The sequence below is a fragment of the Musca autumnalis genome, unplaced genomic scaffold (assembly GCF_047663935.1).
Source record: "Musca autumnalis isolate F117 unplaced genomic scaffold, ASM4766393v1 scaffold_4, whole genome shotgun sequence".
Lineage (NCBI taxonomy): Eukaryota > Metazoa > Arthropoda > Insecta > Diptera > Muscidae > Musca > Musca autumnalis.
In genome coordinates, this window is record NW_027411977.1 from 53,495,561 (window position 1) to 53,512,719 (window position 17,159).

General features: G+C 37.0%; 1 protein-coding gene across 2 annotated transcripts in view; it reads right to left on the bottom strand.

The window, feature by feature from the left end:
• shep (RNA binding motif single stranded interacting protein alan shepard) overlaps positions 1-17,159 on the bottom strand; it is a 1,233,958-nt gene that overhangs the window by 1,170,651 nt on the left and 46,148 nt on the right. The window contains exon 2 of one of the 2 annotated variants that reach the window (XM_073985863.1): positions 7,564-8,832. The exons of the other annotated variant lie outside the window; for it this stretch is intronic. The gene's annotated coding sequence lies outside the window, so the exon portion shown is untranslated. The remainder of the gene's footprint in view (positions 1-7,563; positions 8,833-17,159) is intronic. 2 annotated transcript variants of the gene reach the window in all.

Consider the following 17,159-nt stretch of genomic DNA (forward strand, 5'->3'; position numbering starts at 1 on the left):
ATTTATTTCAACAACCCGATAACTTTCCTCAATGGGAAACCTTCTATGTGAATGTAGATAAAGCAAAATCCGCAAAATCCTCCTATAGAATTTTTCCAATATTTTCAACTCTAGAATACACGTGAAAACTATTATTCCAAACCAAAATTTGTTTTTTATAATACAAATATGTGCTTATTTTGGCTATAATATCCTAACTACTATCCCGATGATTATAAGTTTGGTCTCATTTGATTCCCCATGGAGTATTTAAAACCGTTTTTTTGTAATTTTTGACGGGTAATGGTACCTATATTTTGAACAAATTCGGATTACATTTACAATTTTGTAAATTTTTTGTAAATTCCGCCAATGCTGAGTAACATTTTACAAATATTATGCAATCTACTTAATGACGCCACTTCGTGATAACTTTTTAGTGACAATTGTGCTCAATAAAATAATTAGCGCTTTTAAAATATTTTTTTTTTCTTAAAAGCAGAAATAAAACCGCGATAATATTTGTCCGCAACAACCAAATATTTGCTCGTGAGCGGATTTGTACTGGGGAATTTTTTCTTAACCTATGTACCAAAAATCGTTAATGTAGCGCGAAAGAAAAAATCAATTTTTTGGAAAAGGAATATGAAATAATTGGCAACATTTCCCATATACCCTCGTTAGCATAAATGCTGAGGGTATAAATAGAAGTCTTCATCCCAAATAAAAAACACCAACCCTCCTACTTTTTTTCTTAAAATTCGTACTGTGGAATTTTTTCTTTAACTATGTACCAAAAATCTTTATGTAGCGCTAAAAAATTTAACTTTTTATACCCTACACCACTATGTGGTAAGGGGTATTATGTGTTAGTGCATTTGTATGTAACATACAAAAGGAAGCGAGATAGACCCATAGTTCCTTCTAGGGATATACATAGAATCACTTTCTGAGTCGATTTATGCATGTCCGTCCGTCCGTCCGTCCGTCCGTCCGTTCGCAACATACAGGTCGCATTTGTTGACCGATTTCGCTGAAAATTGGGGAATACCATTTTTTAAGCCGTCGGAAGATCAAGTTCGAAGATGGGATATATCGGTCCACGTTTTGGTATAGCCCCCATATAACGGTACCCCCCGATTTACGGTATTTTGACGTTTTCAGCTACATTTTCAGACCGATTTGGCTATAATTTGACATTTAGGGTTCTTAAGTGTCAATAAACATATATAACAAAACTTGTGGACATAGGTCCACGTTTTGGTATAGCCCCCATATAACGTACCACCCGATTTGCGGTATTTTGACGTTTTTAGCTACATTTTCAGACCGATTTAGCTATAACTTGACAATTAGGGTTCTTAAGTATCAATAAACTTATATAACAAAAGTTGTGGACATAGGTCCACGTTTTGGTATAGCCCCCATATAACGGTACCCCCCAATTTACGGTATTTTGACGTTTTTAGCTACATTTTCAGACCGATGTAGCTATAATTTAACATTTAGGGTTCTTAAGTGTCAATAAACTTATATAACAAAAGTTGTGGACATAGGTCCCCGTTTTGGTATAGCCCCCATATAACGGTGCCCCCCGATTTACGGTGTTTTGATGTTTTTAGCTACATTTTCAGACCGATATAGCTATAATTTGACATTTAGGGTTCTTAAGTGTCAATAAACTTATATAACAAAAGTTGTGGACATAGGTCCACGTTTTGGTATAGCCCCCATATAACGGTACCCTCCGATTTGCGGTATTTTGACGTTTTTAGCTACATTTTCAGACCGATGTAGCTATAATTTGACATTTAGGGTTCTTAAATGTCAATAAACTTATATAACAAAAGTTGTGGACATAGGTCCACGTTTCGGTATAGCCCCCATATAACGGTACCCCCCGATTTACGGTATTTGGACAGTTTTAGCTACATTTTCAGACCGATTTAGCTATATTTTGACACTTATGGTTCTTAAGTGTCAATAAACTTATATAACCAAACTTGTGGACATAGGTCCACGTTTTGGTATAGCCCCCATATAACGGTACCCCCGATTTGCGGTGTTTTGACGTTTGTAGCTACATTTTCAGACCGATGTAGCTATAATTTGACATTTAAATTTATTAGGTCTATAAATAAATGTACCAAATTATATCGAAATCGGTGCAGATTTGGATATAGCTCCCATATATTTTTCGGCCGATTTGGCGTATTTGCTGCACCAAACACGCTATATACGTCCGATTTTGATGAAATTTTGAATGTGTAACTGAATTCGGTCTCAAAATAAATGTCCCAAACTACATCGAAATCGGTTCATATTTGGATATAGCTCCCAAATATATTTTCGGCCGATTTGACGTATTTGCTGAAAACACGCTATTTACGTGCAATTTTGATGAAATTTGGAATGTGTGACTGAATTTAGTCTAGAAATAAGTGTAACAACTTATATCGAAATCGGTTCAGATTTGGATATAGCTCCTATGTATATTTTCGCCCGCTCTGTCTAATTTTGATGAAATTTGGGATGTGTATATATATGTATATAAATCAGTTCAAATTGATACATATCTCCTATATTTTACATATTCACAGTGGTGTAGGGTATCATATAGTCGGCCCCGCCCGACTATGATCCTTTCCTTACTGGTTTTTAATGGAATATGAAATATTTTTAAGTTTTTGCCTTTTTAGGGGCGAAGGCCATTATTTGTGAGATTTAATTAATTTAATTAATCGAGCTTTTTATGACCTAAGGAGATTACATTGAAAAATTGATATCTAGCGAAGTCCTACACACACATAAACCACTAAGCGACGATCGTTTCGTTAGCTGGTTAGGCTAACATCATCAGGCATATTAGATGTTGTTGTTGTTGCTAGACAATTTTCGCCATTTGGAGCTCCTATTTATACATCCAAGATTGCAATTTTGCATTTGTGAAGTTCAAATTGAAGCTTTTTATTTCCAAAGACGACTCAATTGTCCCCCTTCTATTCCAGAAATCAATTTTTTCAATGTTACATTCATATTACAGTCGATGGTTTTTTCCATCGTAGACCGTATATATGTCTTTCACATCGAAAGATTTGTTAAGTGGATTGTGGTTTAGAACGCTAAGACGTCAGCAACATTGTCTGTTAGTTGGCCCAGGTCCAGTTAGTTGGACCCAGGTTCGAATCCCAGCCGGGCTCAGCTGAATGTTTTATTTTTAAGTATTTTCCTTTTTAGGGGCGAAGACCATTATTTATGAGATTTAATTAATTTAATTAATTGACAATATTTATGATATACCCTTTCTAGCCTAAAGACTGAAGGTATAAATAAATATGAAAAGACTATCCATCAAAGAACAGTAAATATCCTGTGAAACGTTCTCTAAATTAGTATATAACAAGTAAAAAAGCATTAAGTTCGGCCGGGGCGAACTTTTCATACCCTCCACCATAAAATATTCATTCCTGTCGCCAACTTTAAGTGAGTACGTTAAAATGTCAGATAATGTACATAAAATGCTTTATTCGGGAGGCCCTTTTTTATGGTGCCTATATCTAACTGTTGACAATTTTTGGTGGGCTAGAAATTGGGAGGTACTGTTATAATAATAAAACATGTGTCTATGTTGAGAGTTTTTGATGGGAGCCTTTAATGTCAAATAACTCCTAATTAGCTAGAATCCTCAAAATATCGAAAATCGGTACATAACGTGGGAACTATACGAAAATATGAACTTAAATGAACAATTTTTGTTGACTTTTAAATTTCAAATTACAGAAAGTTCGTCCAAAAATAAAGCTAAGGTACGGAATATCGGGAGGTTTGTTTTGGGGCTATACAAAATCATGGACCTACGTTCGGTTAAACATTTTAAGTAAAATCCTCAAAGTACCGAAAATCGGGAAGTATCGTTATATTGGGGCTATGTTGAAAATTGTTGATGCAGATGCGTGGTGACCACTACAACCTTCAAATGTCAAATTACAGTTAGTTCTCTTAAAAATTGTAGCTAAAATGGCCAAATTACTGAAAATTGGGAGGTACCGTTACATGGGAGCTTTATCCGAACATGGACCTATTTTGACAATTTTTGATGGAGAGGTGTTGTGACCACTAAGAACTTCAAATGTCAAATTACTGCTAGTTCGGTTTAATATTGTAGCTAAAATCATCAAATTACTGAAAATCGGGAGGTACCGTTATATGGGGGCTATACCAACACGTGGACCTATGTCCACAACTTTTGTTATATAAGTTTATTGACATTTAAGAACCCTAAATGTCAAATTATAGCTACATCGGTCTGAAAATGTAGCTAAAAACGTCAAAATACCGCAAATCTGAGGGTACCGTTATATGGGGGCTATACCAAAACGTGGACCTATGTCCACAACTTTTGTTATATAAGTTTATTAACACTTAAGAACCCTAAATGTTAAATTATAGCTACATCGGTCTGATAATGTAGCTAAAAACGTCAAAATACCGTATATCGGGGGTACCGTTATATGGGGGCTATACCAAAACGTGGACTTATGTCCACAACTTTTGTTTTATATGTTTATTGATACTTAAGAACCCTAAATGTCAAATTATAGCTAAATCGGTCTAAAAATGTTGCTAAAAACGTAAAAATACCGCAAATCGGGGGGTACCGTTATAAGGGGGCTATACCAAAACGTGGACCTATGTCCAAAAGTTTTGTTATATATGTTTATTGACACTAAAGAACCCTAAATGTCAAATTATAGCCAAATCGGTCTGAAAATGTAGCTAAAACCGTCAAAATACCGTATATCGGGGGGTACCGTTATATGGGGGTTATACCAAAACGTGGACCTATGTCCACAACTTTTGTTATATAAGTTTATTAATACTTAAGAACCCTAAATGTCAAATTATAGCCAAATCGGTCTGAAAATGTAGCTAAAAACGTCAAAATACAGTAAATCGGGGGGTACCGTTATATGGGGGCTATATATAACAAGTAAAAAAGCATTAAGTTCGGCCGGGGCGAACTTTTCATACCCTCCACCATAAAATATTCATTCCTGTCGCCAACTTTAAGTGAGTACGTTAAAATGTCAGATAATGTACATAAAATGCTTTATTCGGGAGGCCCTTTTTTATGGTGCCTATATCTAACTGTTGACAATTTTTGGTGGGCTAGAAATTGGGAGGTACTGTTATAATAATAAAACATGTGTCTATGTTGAGAGTTTTTGATGGGAGCCTTTAATGTCAAATAACTCCTAATTAGCTAGAATCCTCAAAATATCGAAAATCGGTACATAACGTGGGAACTATACGAAAATATGAACTTAAATGAACAATTTTTGTTGACTTTTAAATTTCAAATTACAGAAAGTTCGTCCAAAAATAAAGCTAAGGTACGGAATATCGGGAGGTTTGTTTTGGGGCTATACAAAATCATGGACCTACGTTCGGTTAAACATTTTAAGTAAAATCCTCAAAGTACCGAAAATCGGGAAGTATCGTTATATTGGGGCTATGTTGAAAATTGTTGATGCAGATGCGTGGTGACCACTACAACCTTCAAATGTCAAATTACAGTTAGTTCTCTTAAAAATTGTAGCTAAAATGGCCAAATTACTGAAAATTGGGAGGTACCGTTACATGGGAGCTTTATCCGAACATGGACCTATGTTGACAATTTTTGATGGAGAGGTGTTGTGACCACTAAGAACTTCAAATGTCAAATTACTGCTAGTTCGGTTTAATATTGTAGCTAAAATCATCAAATTACTGAAAATCGGGAGGTACCGTTATATGGGGGCTATACCAACACGTGGACCTATGTCCACAACTTTTGTTATATAAGTTTATTGACATTTAAGAACCCTAAATGTCAAATTATAGCTACATCGGTCTGAAAATGTAGCTAAAAACGTCAAAATACCGCAAATCTGAGGGTACCGTTATATGGGGGCTATACCAAAACGTGGACCTATGTCCACAACTTTTGTTATATAAGTTTATTAACACTTAAGAACCCTAAATGTTAAATTATAGCTACATCGGTCTGATAATGTAGCTAAAAACGTCAAAATACCGTATATCGGGGGTACCGTTATATGGGGGCTATACCAAAACGTGGACTTATGTCCACAACTTTTGTTATATATGTTTATTGATACTTAAGAACCCTAAATGTCAAATTATAGCTAAATCGGTCTAAAAATGTTGCTAAAAACGTAAAAATACCGCAAATCGGGGGGTACCGTTATAAGGGGGCTATACCAAAACGTGGACCTATGTCCAAAAGTTTTGTTATATATGTTTATTGACACTAAAGAACCCTAAATGTCAAATTATAGCCAAATCGGTCTGAAAATGTAGCTAAAACCGTCAAAATACCGTATATCGGGGGGTACCGTTATATGGGGGTTATACCAAAACGTGGACCTATGTCCACAACTTTTGTTATATAAGTTTATTAATACTTAAGAACCCTAAATGTCAAATTATAGCCAAATCGGTCTGAAAATGTAGCTAAAAACGTCAAAATACAGTAAATCGGGGGGTACCGTTATATGGGGGCTATACCAAAACGTGGACCGATATAGCCCATCATCGAACTTGACCTGCCTGCAAACAAAAGACGCATTTTCCCAAAATTTCAGCGTCCTATCTCCATTTTTGTGGATGCTAGAGTGATTACCACAGACGGACGGACGGACGGACGTGCTCAGATCGACTTAGAATTTTATCCTGATCAAGAATATATATACTTTATAGGGTCGCAAATGAGTATTTCAATGCGTTACAAACGGAAAAACAAACTTAATATACCCTCCATACTATGGTGGAGGGTATAAAAAGAAACCATATGTATAAGAAAACGGTATACATATGGTTTCTTTTAGCTCTCTTTTAAAATGAATAATGATTTTTGAAAAAATGTCGGTGTCCGGAATTTAATTTAATATTTCTATATTGTAGAAAAAACTTTGCCCGAAGTCGGAGTCGAGTTTTTTTGTTGGATTCAGACTCCGACTCCAGCAAACTTGCTCGACTCCAACTCCGAAACCCTGCTGTAATCAGTGGAAAATTTCCGCAAAATAGCTAAGGCTAAACATGAATAATTTCGCTATTACGTGAAAACTTCACGCATTAGATTAATAAGCCGATAACGTTATAATTAAATATTCAGAATTTTACACTCAGGAAAATTGGCATCTCCTATTACGTTATCCACATAGACAAATCATAAAAAACATCCCTTCCCGCTACTTCCTCTACCATTAAAAAACATTAACCCATAATCTTTTCTCTTGGCCCTGGAACATTAACAGAAAAGTATGATTAGACAGACAGTCAGTGAGCCTGACAAAGGCAACAGAAAAAAAATCATAGAACCCAAAACAAAAACCACAAGTACTATGCAAATAAGAAATACTTGAAACATTCTTCAGCTGGTGTTGCTGCTGTTGATTTCTTTGTTTCACCCCACAAACATGTCTTCCCGAGGATGGCAAGGAAATTCGCCATAACCATTTACCAAATGGATGGATAGATATACAGAAGAACCTTAATCATATTTAGATGAAGAACACTTACCACAACAGGAATTACACAATAGACACAGGGATGCCCAACCGTAGCAGCAGCAGCAGTGGCAGCAGCAACCGGGGGCAAACCGTAAGCGTTTACACACAAATGATCCGTTTTAAAAATTTTCGTTGGTGGCGGCTGGGCCAACAAGGATGTCGATGCTGCTGTGCAAGTATAAAAAATTGGCTGTTGTTGTTGTTGCTGCTGCTGTTGTTGTTGTAGGTGTTGATTTGACTGCTGCGTGGCTACGGTTTGGATAGAGGCAATGGTAGGAGAAGCCGTTGTAATGGCGCTATACAAAGTAGAATTATTGTTGTTGTTGGTGTTAGTGGTGGTACTTGTGTTGGTATTCGTTGATAATGAAATGTCTAAACTTGTAGATCCCAAATTTTCTTTTTGTTGAGTCGGGTCGTTGCCGGTATTAGCGTTGTTCTTATTGTTGTTATTATTAGAAGACGCTACTGTTGCTGCTAAGACTTGGGTTTCTTTGGACAGCTCCAAATATTCAGATTTGCCACTGCTTGACAATGACAAAACTGAATTCGAGGAAGAAATAACTGAGGCTGAGGTCGTGGTTGTCTCAATTGTTTTATCAATATTTGAAGCAGTTGTTACAGTTGCGGTTGCCACTGGTGGTGGTGCTGGTGGCGTTGGTGAGGACAAGGACGATGGTAGTTTTGGCAAAATTGTAGATGATGATGCTGCTGATACACCAACTACTCCAACTATTTGTGTGGGTGAAGATTTTATGGGTTGCGTAGGTGGCGTTGGCGTTGACAATGATATCGTCGGCGATGATGTTGTCGCTGTTGCGGTTATGGTTGTTTTCGCAAAGGTTGTCAAAGTCCGTATTTCTGATGTTGGCACAACTGTTGCCTTTGGTGTTACCGTTGCTGTAGTTGTTGTTGGTATTTCCCTTCGGGATATTTGTGGGGTTGAAATTGTCGGTTTTATGATGGCTGTTTTAGTGGGTGTGGTGTTGTTGATGGTTTTGTTATTGTTGCTTTTGGTGTTCTTGTTGTTGTTGATGTTGCAACTTTCGTTGTGGACCGTTTCTATTGATGTGAACGATAATTTTCTTTTTATCGGCGCAATTTTAATGGTTTTATATTGGCACTCTATTTTCAGTTAGGATAAAATTGTATTTGTAAGTCTTTCAACAATGTGAAAATTTGGTGCTTTGCGGGCTGTTTGTGCCATTATCAGTTTTGTTGCAATTTATTTTTTTCTCTTTTAAAATATTTGAATTGCTTTAATAATTGGGCTTATTTTTTCCTGGAATTGATTTTCATTTGATTAGAATTAGTTAGCGTAGATTTAAAGTAAAGCTACTAAAAAACCAATCGTCTTTGCCAACAGACCCTATTTGTCTGTTCTGCGTTGCAGGCAACGATGTTGGATTTCCTTCCATAGCCGGGGCGGCTTATGCTCGAATATGGCGAAAGTTATATGGGGACTTCGGAGTGAAATCGGACAGTTTTTCAAAAAGTGGTTTTTGTTTTCGTTTATTTTTTGCTGTGTTGATGCTGTTCATCAGCGAACCATTTTGGAATAATTTCAGCTTTTCTTTACTAACGGTTCCAGAAATATCGCGCCTTGAAAAAGACGAATTCTGTCAAAACTATGGGCAAAGACATACAAACTCATAACCTCTTTAATATTGGTCCAAATAAAAAAATTCTTTTTTTTTGTATTTTTTATTTTTATATCAACTATCTAATAAAAAATAAAAAATACTCAGTTAGCTTGGATACAATTTTCGCGATTTAATATTTAAAATCAATTTATACCAGTGATGGATCTCTTCGATTTTCTTAAAATTTTTCTGTATTAAACTACGATTAGGTATAACAACTTTAAGTCCCATTTGGTAGTGGGATTCGAATTATTACTATTTTTTCTTAATTTTTTGAAATTTGTCGGTAAAGTTTTTCCTAGATACCACTGTGCAAAAAATTTTATTTTACAAAAAAATAATACTTTGCATTTATTAACATTTGTTTTGTTATTTTTTTTTTTTTTGGGAATTTATCTAAACCATATTAAAAACTTCTTCATTTTGTGATTTTAAAAATGGTTTAGCAATTATTGCACCAGGTTTAGTGATGTTTTTTGAATGAAGTTTTGTTTTATGCCCACGATAGATTTAGCCATTGCATATTTCAAATTCAATCCCCTTCCGTATTTAAAAAAATCATCTTCTGAAGAAAATATCCCTTTAATATTTGGTAAATTATTTGGCTGGGATGCCCAGTCATTTAATTCCCGAGCTGTAGTTATTTGATCATCAGCTTAGATAGTTTATTGTCCGGCTGGTACAATAATTGCTAATCCGTTTTCAAAATCGAAAAATGAGGCAGTTTTTAAGATGTTTAAGACAAATTCCTGAACAACACAGCAAAACTAATGTTAAAAACATTAATTTTGTATATTGTTTCATATTGGTATAAAAGAAAACTTTAATTGAGAAATTTTTAAAAATTAAGAAAAAACAAGTAAAAAAGTATCAGTCGGCATTGCCGACAGAGATATACCCTCAGCCTATGTAAATTGAAACCTTGATCTATGGACAGATCGAATATATTTAAGGTATTTGCAGAATTTCGTATCCCGTTTTGGACATTTGAATTTACCGACAAAAATTTGGATTAGGATTAAAGTTCAAAAGTGTTTCGGAGGAGGTACTTAATGTAATGGACTGGCATAGTCCATTATGGAAGTGGATCTTATTTTGTGAGTCATATCTTTTCGATAGGTATCGCGCCCACTTGTCATTTCAGTGGGCCATCGTATAACTTTTGGACCAGTATGCCAGAAAGCATGGACTTGTCCACGAAAAACATATTATCGCTGTAAGCAGGACCACAACGAACAGCATCGGTATACATTTCCAAAGGATCTTCGAACAGACCTGTACTGCACATGAACACTAAACTTTTGTAGGGGAGGTACCCTAAGCAGATGACCAATATGGGCCATTTTAGCCGTTCAAAAGATATGGTACATACAATTTTAGTGACATTTTTTAAATACAGGGGGAGGGGAAGTACCGTAAGTTGTGGAGCAGTAGTGTCCATCTACAAACTGAAACTAAGTTTGGACAAAATATGACGAAGCCCAAATTTTGACCAAATCGGTTGATCAATTCGAGAGTTATCGTGCTCTCCGGCCATTACATATGGTGCCATAGGGGTCTTTACATCTTTCGGGCTGTTTTCTCAAGAAGTATGGACTTGCCCCTGAAAAAATGTTTACCATCGTAATTGAGGCAGCGAATGCAAGTTGCTTCAACAAAAATCAAAGTGATTCGATAGCAGGTCTTAACGTGAACTTATCCGAAATTTTGTGTGGGAAATACCCGAATTCGAACTTAAAATGAGTTTGGGCTAAAAATTATGAAGGGCAAATTTTGGAACGAATCGGCAGATCGGTTCGAGAGACCAACCACCATACACGGTGTCATAGGGCTTTTTTTGCAACTTTCAGGCTATTTTCTCAGAAAGTATGGACTTGCCCCAGATGAAACTTGTACCATCGTGTAGGAGACAGTGAATACAAGTTGTTACAACAAAAATCAAAGCGATCCGAGAGCTGGTCCTAAACTGAACTTCTCCGAAATTTTGTGTGATAGGTAGGTACCCGAAGGAGTGCATCGATTGAATCTCATATAAATGTGGTAGAAATTTCACGATGTGCAAAGTATGGACCAAATCGGTTACTCCCTTCAAGAGTTATCGTGCGAACAAATTTTCCGAACATTTTCGAACTTTTGTGGGGAGGTATCTGAAGGAGTGAACCAATATAACACATCTTCGAACTTAAACTAAGTTTGGAGAAAATATTAAGAAAGGCAAGTTTTGGACCGAATCGGTCGATTTTAATCCCAAAAATGGAAAGGAGAATATCTTTGACCCAACAGTCGGGAAATTCAGTCTCCACAGTGAAACATCTGACAACGGTATGAGGCTGATAGACTTTGCAGCGGCAAAAAACATGGTAGTCAGCAGTATCAGATTTTAGCATCTTGACATTCATAAGAGCACCTGTCTGTCTTCGGATCAGAAAACAAAAAAATCAAATAGATTATCGAGCGTGTTGGATGTACGTTCCGAGGAGCAAACATAGTCTCGGGCCACTACTTTGTTGCATCGAAGGTACGTACCCGGTTAAACGTAGGGAAAAAAGTACTAACAGACACAACCAGCGTACGTAAAAATACTTTAAATAATGTTTCCAATCGTTTCGTTTGGTATTTTCCATAGGAACAATACAAAACGGAACATAACCCAAGCTGGCGGAGTTCGCTGTTTAGTTTCGTTTAGTTTACATTCGTGAGTGCGAACAAAACGATAAGCGAAAAGTACTCAACTCCCCAAGAGCAGATAGAAAACTACCCAGCAAACCAAATGTGCATAACTTCAAAGTCAGTGCAAAAAAAGCGTTTGTCGTGAAGAAAATACATTTCTGTGGCCAAGTATCCGCGTTAATGTACAAAAACACATTTGCATTTGAAAAACGATAAGTTCTAGGACAGAGAAGCCATTACATAGTCGATACGTCCGAAGATTTGCTTTACCACCAATGAAACCAGGTAACGTAATTTGGTGACTATGTGGGTTCGAGTCTTTGGCTTTCCTTTTTCACTTGCAAATAATTTCAGATCATCAAGCTTAACTCTAAACGAGAAAATTAACAAAAATCATTAAAAATGATCTTCGCCCCAAAAAGGCAAATTTTCAAAAAATAAAAACAGGCTGAGCCCGGCTGGGATTTGAACCCACGTCCTTGAAAAACATATCAAAAAATGTTGTCATGGCGTGTTAGCGTTCAAAGCCAAAACTCATAACTTCAAAGTCAGTGCAAAAAAAGCGTTTGTCGTGAAGAAAATACATTTCTGTGGCCAAGTATCCGCGTTAATGTACAAAAACACATTTGCATTTGAAAAACGATAAGTTCTAGGACAGAGAAGCCATTACATAGTCGATACGTCCGAAGATTTGCTTTACCACCAATGAAACCAGGTAACGTAATTTGGTGACTATGTGGGTTCGAGTCCTTGGCTTTCCTTTTTCACTTGCAAATAATTTCAGATCATCAAGCTTAACTCTAAACGAGAAAATTAACAAAAATCATTAAAAATGATCTTCGCTCCAAAAAGGCAAATTTTCAACAAATGTCTGATGTCCGACACGTCTGAACAATTTCGGAAGCAAAGTCGTTCAGATTTTGTTCCGATTTCTAAACAATTTTTTGGAGAGGAAATAGTTCAGACTTTGTACAGATTTCGTGCCGATTTCGGAACGAATGTCGGAAAGAAATTTCCTTTCCGAATTTCCCAAGGATTTCGTTAGGAAATCGGACCGAAATCGATCCGATGTCGCTCCGACATTTCGTTCCGAAATTATGTCAACCACTTCATACCACTTTCGTTAAGATATCGTTACGATTTCGGATCAGATATCGGACGTATCGTCCGAATTTTGTTCTGATTTCATTACGAAGTCGGTACGACTGGTTTGCTGGGTAAATAGTACTAAACACATGTGAATAAATCAAGAAGTTTGGTGGTTGATAAAATATTCAGTGTGGTATGTTGTTGCTAGTTTATAGGGTTGTTAAGCAACCACATGTTTTTGTGTGTTCCTGAGTGTGTCATTGACTACAACGCACGGCAAACGTTTGCCAAAAATTCTTTTTGTTATGGTGATGAATAAAACAACTCGGCAAAGCATAGCCGAAGTACATTTGGGCAATCGTACAGTTTTCATCTTTTTACATTGAAAAGTTTGGGGTTTTGTTTTGGTTGTGAGAATGAAATGATTCAGAGAAGCTGAAAAGTTTGTGGCTTTGTGTGATTGGCACGGGAATCGTTTTGTTTACGTGCATTGGACATAACACGAAAGTTAGACATCAGTAAGCTGCAATCACAACAGATAGCCACAGCATATTCCACTCAAATGGCCCAATTGCTTAATCAAAGTCCCTCGTCCCGATAACATATCAGCACAATTGAAAAGTATTGCCCACTACATGCAAACAGCCCCAAAATTCATACTTGGAGACCTCCACCGAGGAATCGATGGTATACCAGGAGTGTCGGGCTGCTACCGAAGAGAAAAATGCGAAGATTGCAATCTGAGTATGACGACGATTGGAACCTGAGTATCCTACGTCCCGTCCACAAGAAAGAAGATAAGACTGTATTCTCTATAAGTCTTCTCCCTATTGCTTACAATATAGTATCAAGGATATTCTGCGAACGGCTAAAGCCTATTGTCAATTGGACCATACCAATGCGGCTGTAGACCTGGCAAGTTCACCACCAGAAGACCCAAGAGATGCAGATCGACACTTACCACCTTTTTTGTCGATTATAAGGCAGCCTTCGATAGGCCCCTACGCCTAAAGATATTCCAAGCTATGTCTGAATTTGGTATGTCCTCAAAGCTCATTCGGCTTTTGTAAGATGACTTTGACTGATACTAGGTCCTCAGTTAAAATAGGAAAAAACAATTCTATACCAAAAGGTTTCAGACAAGGAGACAAGCTTTCGTGTGACCTGTTTTCAACATCCTGCTGGAAAATGTTACATGAGATCAAATGTCAAAATAAATGGTACAATATACAGAAACAGCCACATGTTTCTTGCTTATGCTGGTAACATTGATCAGCAAAAGTTGGTCTGGCGGTAAGCGGCGAAAAGACAAAGTTGGTGGTGTCGACGCGCAATTCATCCATAGAGCTCGGACCAACAGTGGTAGTTAGTTCCTAAAAACTTGAGGTAGTAAAAGACTTCGTCTACCTCGGCATCGCCATAAATGCAACAAACAACATCAGATGTGAAATAAAAAGAAGAATTATGATGGCCAACAGATGCTACTTTGACTTAAGTAAGCGGTTTAAAAAACAAAAGCCAAATTATAAGAGTGAGCGATGATGAACCCGATAAAAAGTCGTATAAATACTGGCCTTTTTCCTTTAAAGGGGTGAATAATATCTTTCGAATAAGCTATTATTTGTTCAAATCGGTTAATAAATGGCTAAGTTATAGTGGTTGATTCATACCAATATAATTACTTTGTACTTTGACTGTTTTTTGTTTCGTTCAATACTAATTTTGAAAATTATGAGGAATTCAGTTAAAGTAAAAGTAATTATATTGGCATGAATCAACCACTATAACTTAGCCATTTATTAACCGAACTGAACAAATAATAGCTTATTCGAAAGATATTATTCGACCCTCTAAAAAGAAAGAGGATCAATAGATATTCGCTCTAAAAAAAACGAAGATATGCCCGTTTAAAATTAAAAATGTAAGCAACACAGATTTTCACTACTTTTACCGTTATAAAATAATAAAACGAAGTGGCCCAAAATAAACTAAAGGCATTCTCGTTCTCCATGGATGCCAACACGATATAATTTTGCATCAGAACGCTTGAATTTTTTTCTGGTCAACTTTTGTAGCACAGTGTCATTTATCGGCATTTTCAGAAAAGTTTGCACATTCTCAAAGCCAAACCCGCCTGAAGGAGCATTCCAATGCTTTTGCGATGTACTAGAGAGTTCTTAATTATTGTGTTGGCTACAATTTTGTTCTTTGTGTTGGATCGCAAATCTCAATGTTTTGGCTGTTATATGCCAAAATATCCAAAAAACGTCAATAAAAAACTTCAAGTCAAAATCGGGAGACTCGATTTTCATCATAGGCATATGGTTTAGTGGACTTTTTTGCTCAGTTCAATCACAGGAATCAGAAACGTGAAGGGCCTATTAACGTATTTTTCCTTCCACACAAATAGCCCCGGCCTACTGCGTATTCATTCTTCCATGAAAATCCGTTGGTTTTTATGAAGAAAACACTCTTACTACATTCCTAACAAATCCCTGAATTTATACGAATGTATGCTAACGAGGGTATATACACTTTCATACGGGTAAAATGTGCTTCATCGAAATAATGGTTTTAGACCCAAAGTATGTTTGGACGCAATCCGTTTCGACAACTCTTGAAGGGAGTAACCGATTTTGTCCACACTTTGCATATCATTAAACTTCTAACAGACTTATATGAGGTTCAATATGGACTCAATCGGTCGACTCCTTCGGGTACCTCCTACACAAAAGTTCCGAGTTGGTCCACACTTTACATATCCTAATATATCTACCAGATACAGAATAGGTTCGAATTCGGGTACCTCCCATACACAATTTCGGATAAGTTCAATTTAAGGCCTGCTCTCGAATCACTTTGAATTTTGTTATAGCAACTTTTATTTACTGTCCCGCATACGACGGTATAAGTTTCTTCAGGGGCATGTCCATACTTCCTAAGAAAATAGCCTGAAAGGTGCAAAAAACAACTATGACATCGTGCGTAGTGGTTTGAGCGCAAGATAACTCTCGAACGGATCAACGATTGTGTCCAAAATTTGACCTTCGTCATATTTTTTCCAAACTTAGTTTGAGTTCGAAGATAAGCCATATCGGTCCACTCCTTCAGGTACCTCCCCCACAAAAGTTCAAAAATATTTCGAAAAATTGTGCACTCGATAACTCTTGAAGGGAATGACAGAGTTGGTCCACACTTTACACATCCTAACATATCTACTAGATACAGAATTGGTTCGAATTCGGGTACCTCCCATACAAAATTTCGGATAAGTTCAATTTAAGGCCTCCTCTCACATCACTTTGAATTTTGTTGAAGCAACTTGCATTCGCTGCCTAAATTGCGACCGCAAAAGTTTTTTCAGGGGCAAGTCCATACTTCTTGTATGTATGTAACAACCCCTATTTCACTATATGTAGTGGCTGGAGAGCATGATAACTCTAGAACTGATCAACCGATTTCCAAATTTGGAAGATGGGCAATACCGGTTCACAACTTCTGTTACTTCCACCCAATATTTAACAAATGTCACTAAAATGCTATGTACGATATCTTTTGAACGGGGTAACCCCAAGTCTGTTTGGACAAAATTCGTTTCAGCCAATTTGGAGTCGATTTAGCCATGTCCGTCCTGGCTGGCTGGTGCCCACGATAACTCTCGAACGGTTGAACCGATTCGAACCAAAGTTCGAAGATGGGTCATATCGGTCCACTCCTTCGGGTACCTCCGACACAAAATTAAGCTTCCGCACAAAAAATTAAGATCTCCTCTCGGATCGTTTTAATTTTTTTAGCATGTTTTCCTTGCGGCTTCCTTTATTACGGTACATTTTTTAGGCGCAAGTCCACACATCCTGAGATAATGGCATAAAAGCTCCACGAAACCTTGACGGCACTAACTAAATGGCAAATTCGCAAGATTACTCTCGCAGGGATATTCTGATTGGTCCAAACTTTGCAGGTGGGAATATGGACTATATTAGTCCCATCCTTAGGGTACCTCCCACACAAAATTTGGGAAAAGTGCCCTTTAATAGCTCGTCTTTGATCGTTTTAAATTTGTTGCGGAACGTTGTTATGAAAAAAGCCTGCCAGCACCAACTTAACTGGGTAGTACGTAAGATAACCCTCGATGGCAGCAACTGTCCAAACGTTGTACATCGTACTATTTTCTATAGCCTCGAATTATGTCCAACAGTTGACTACC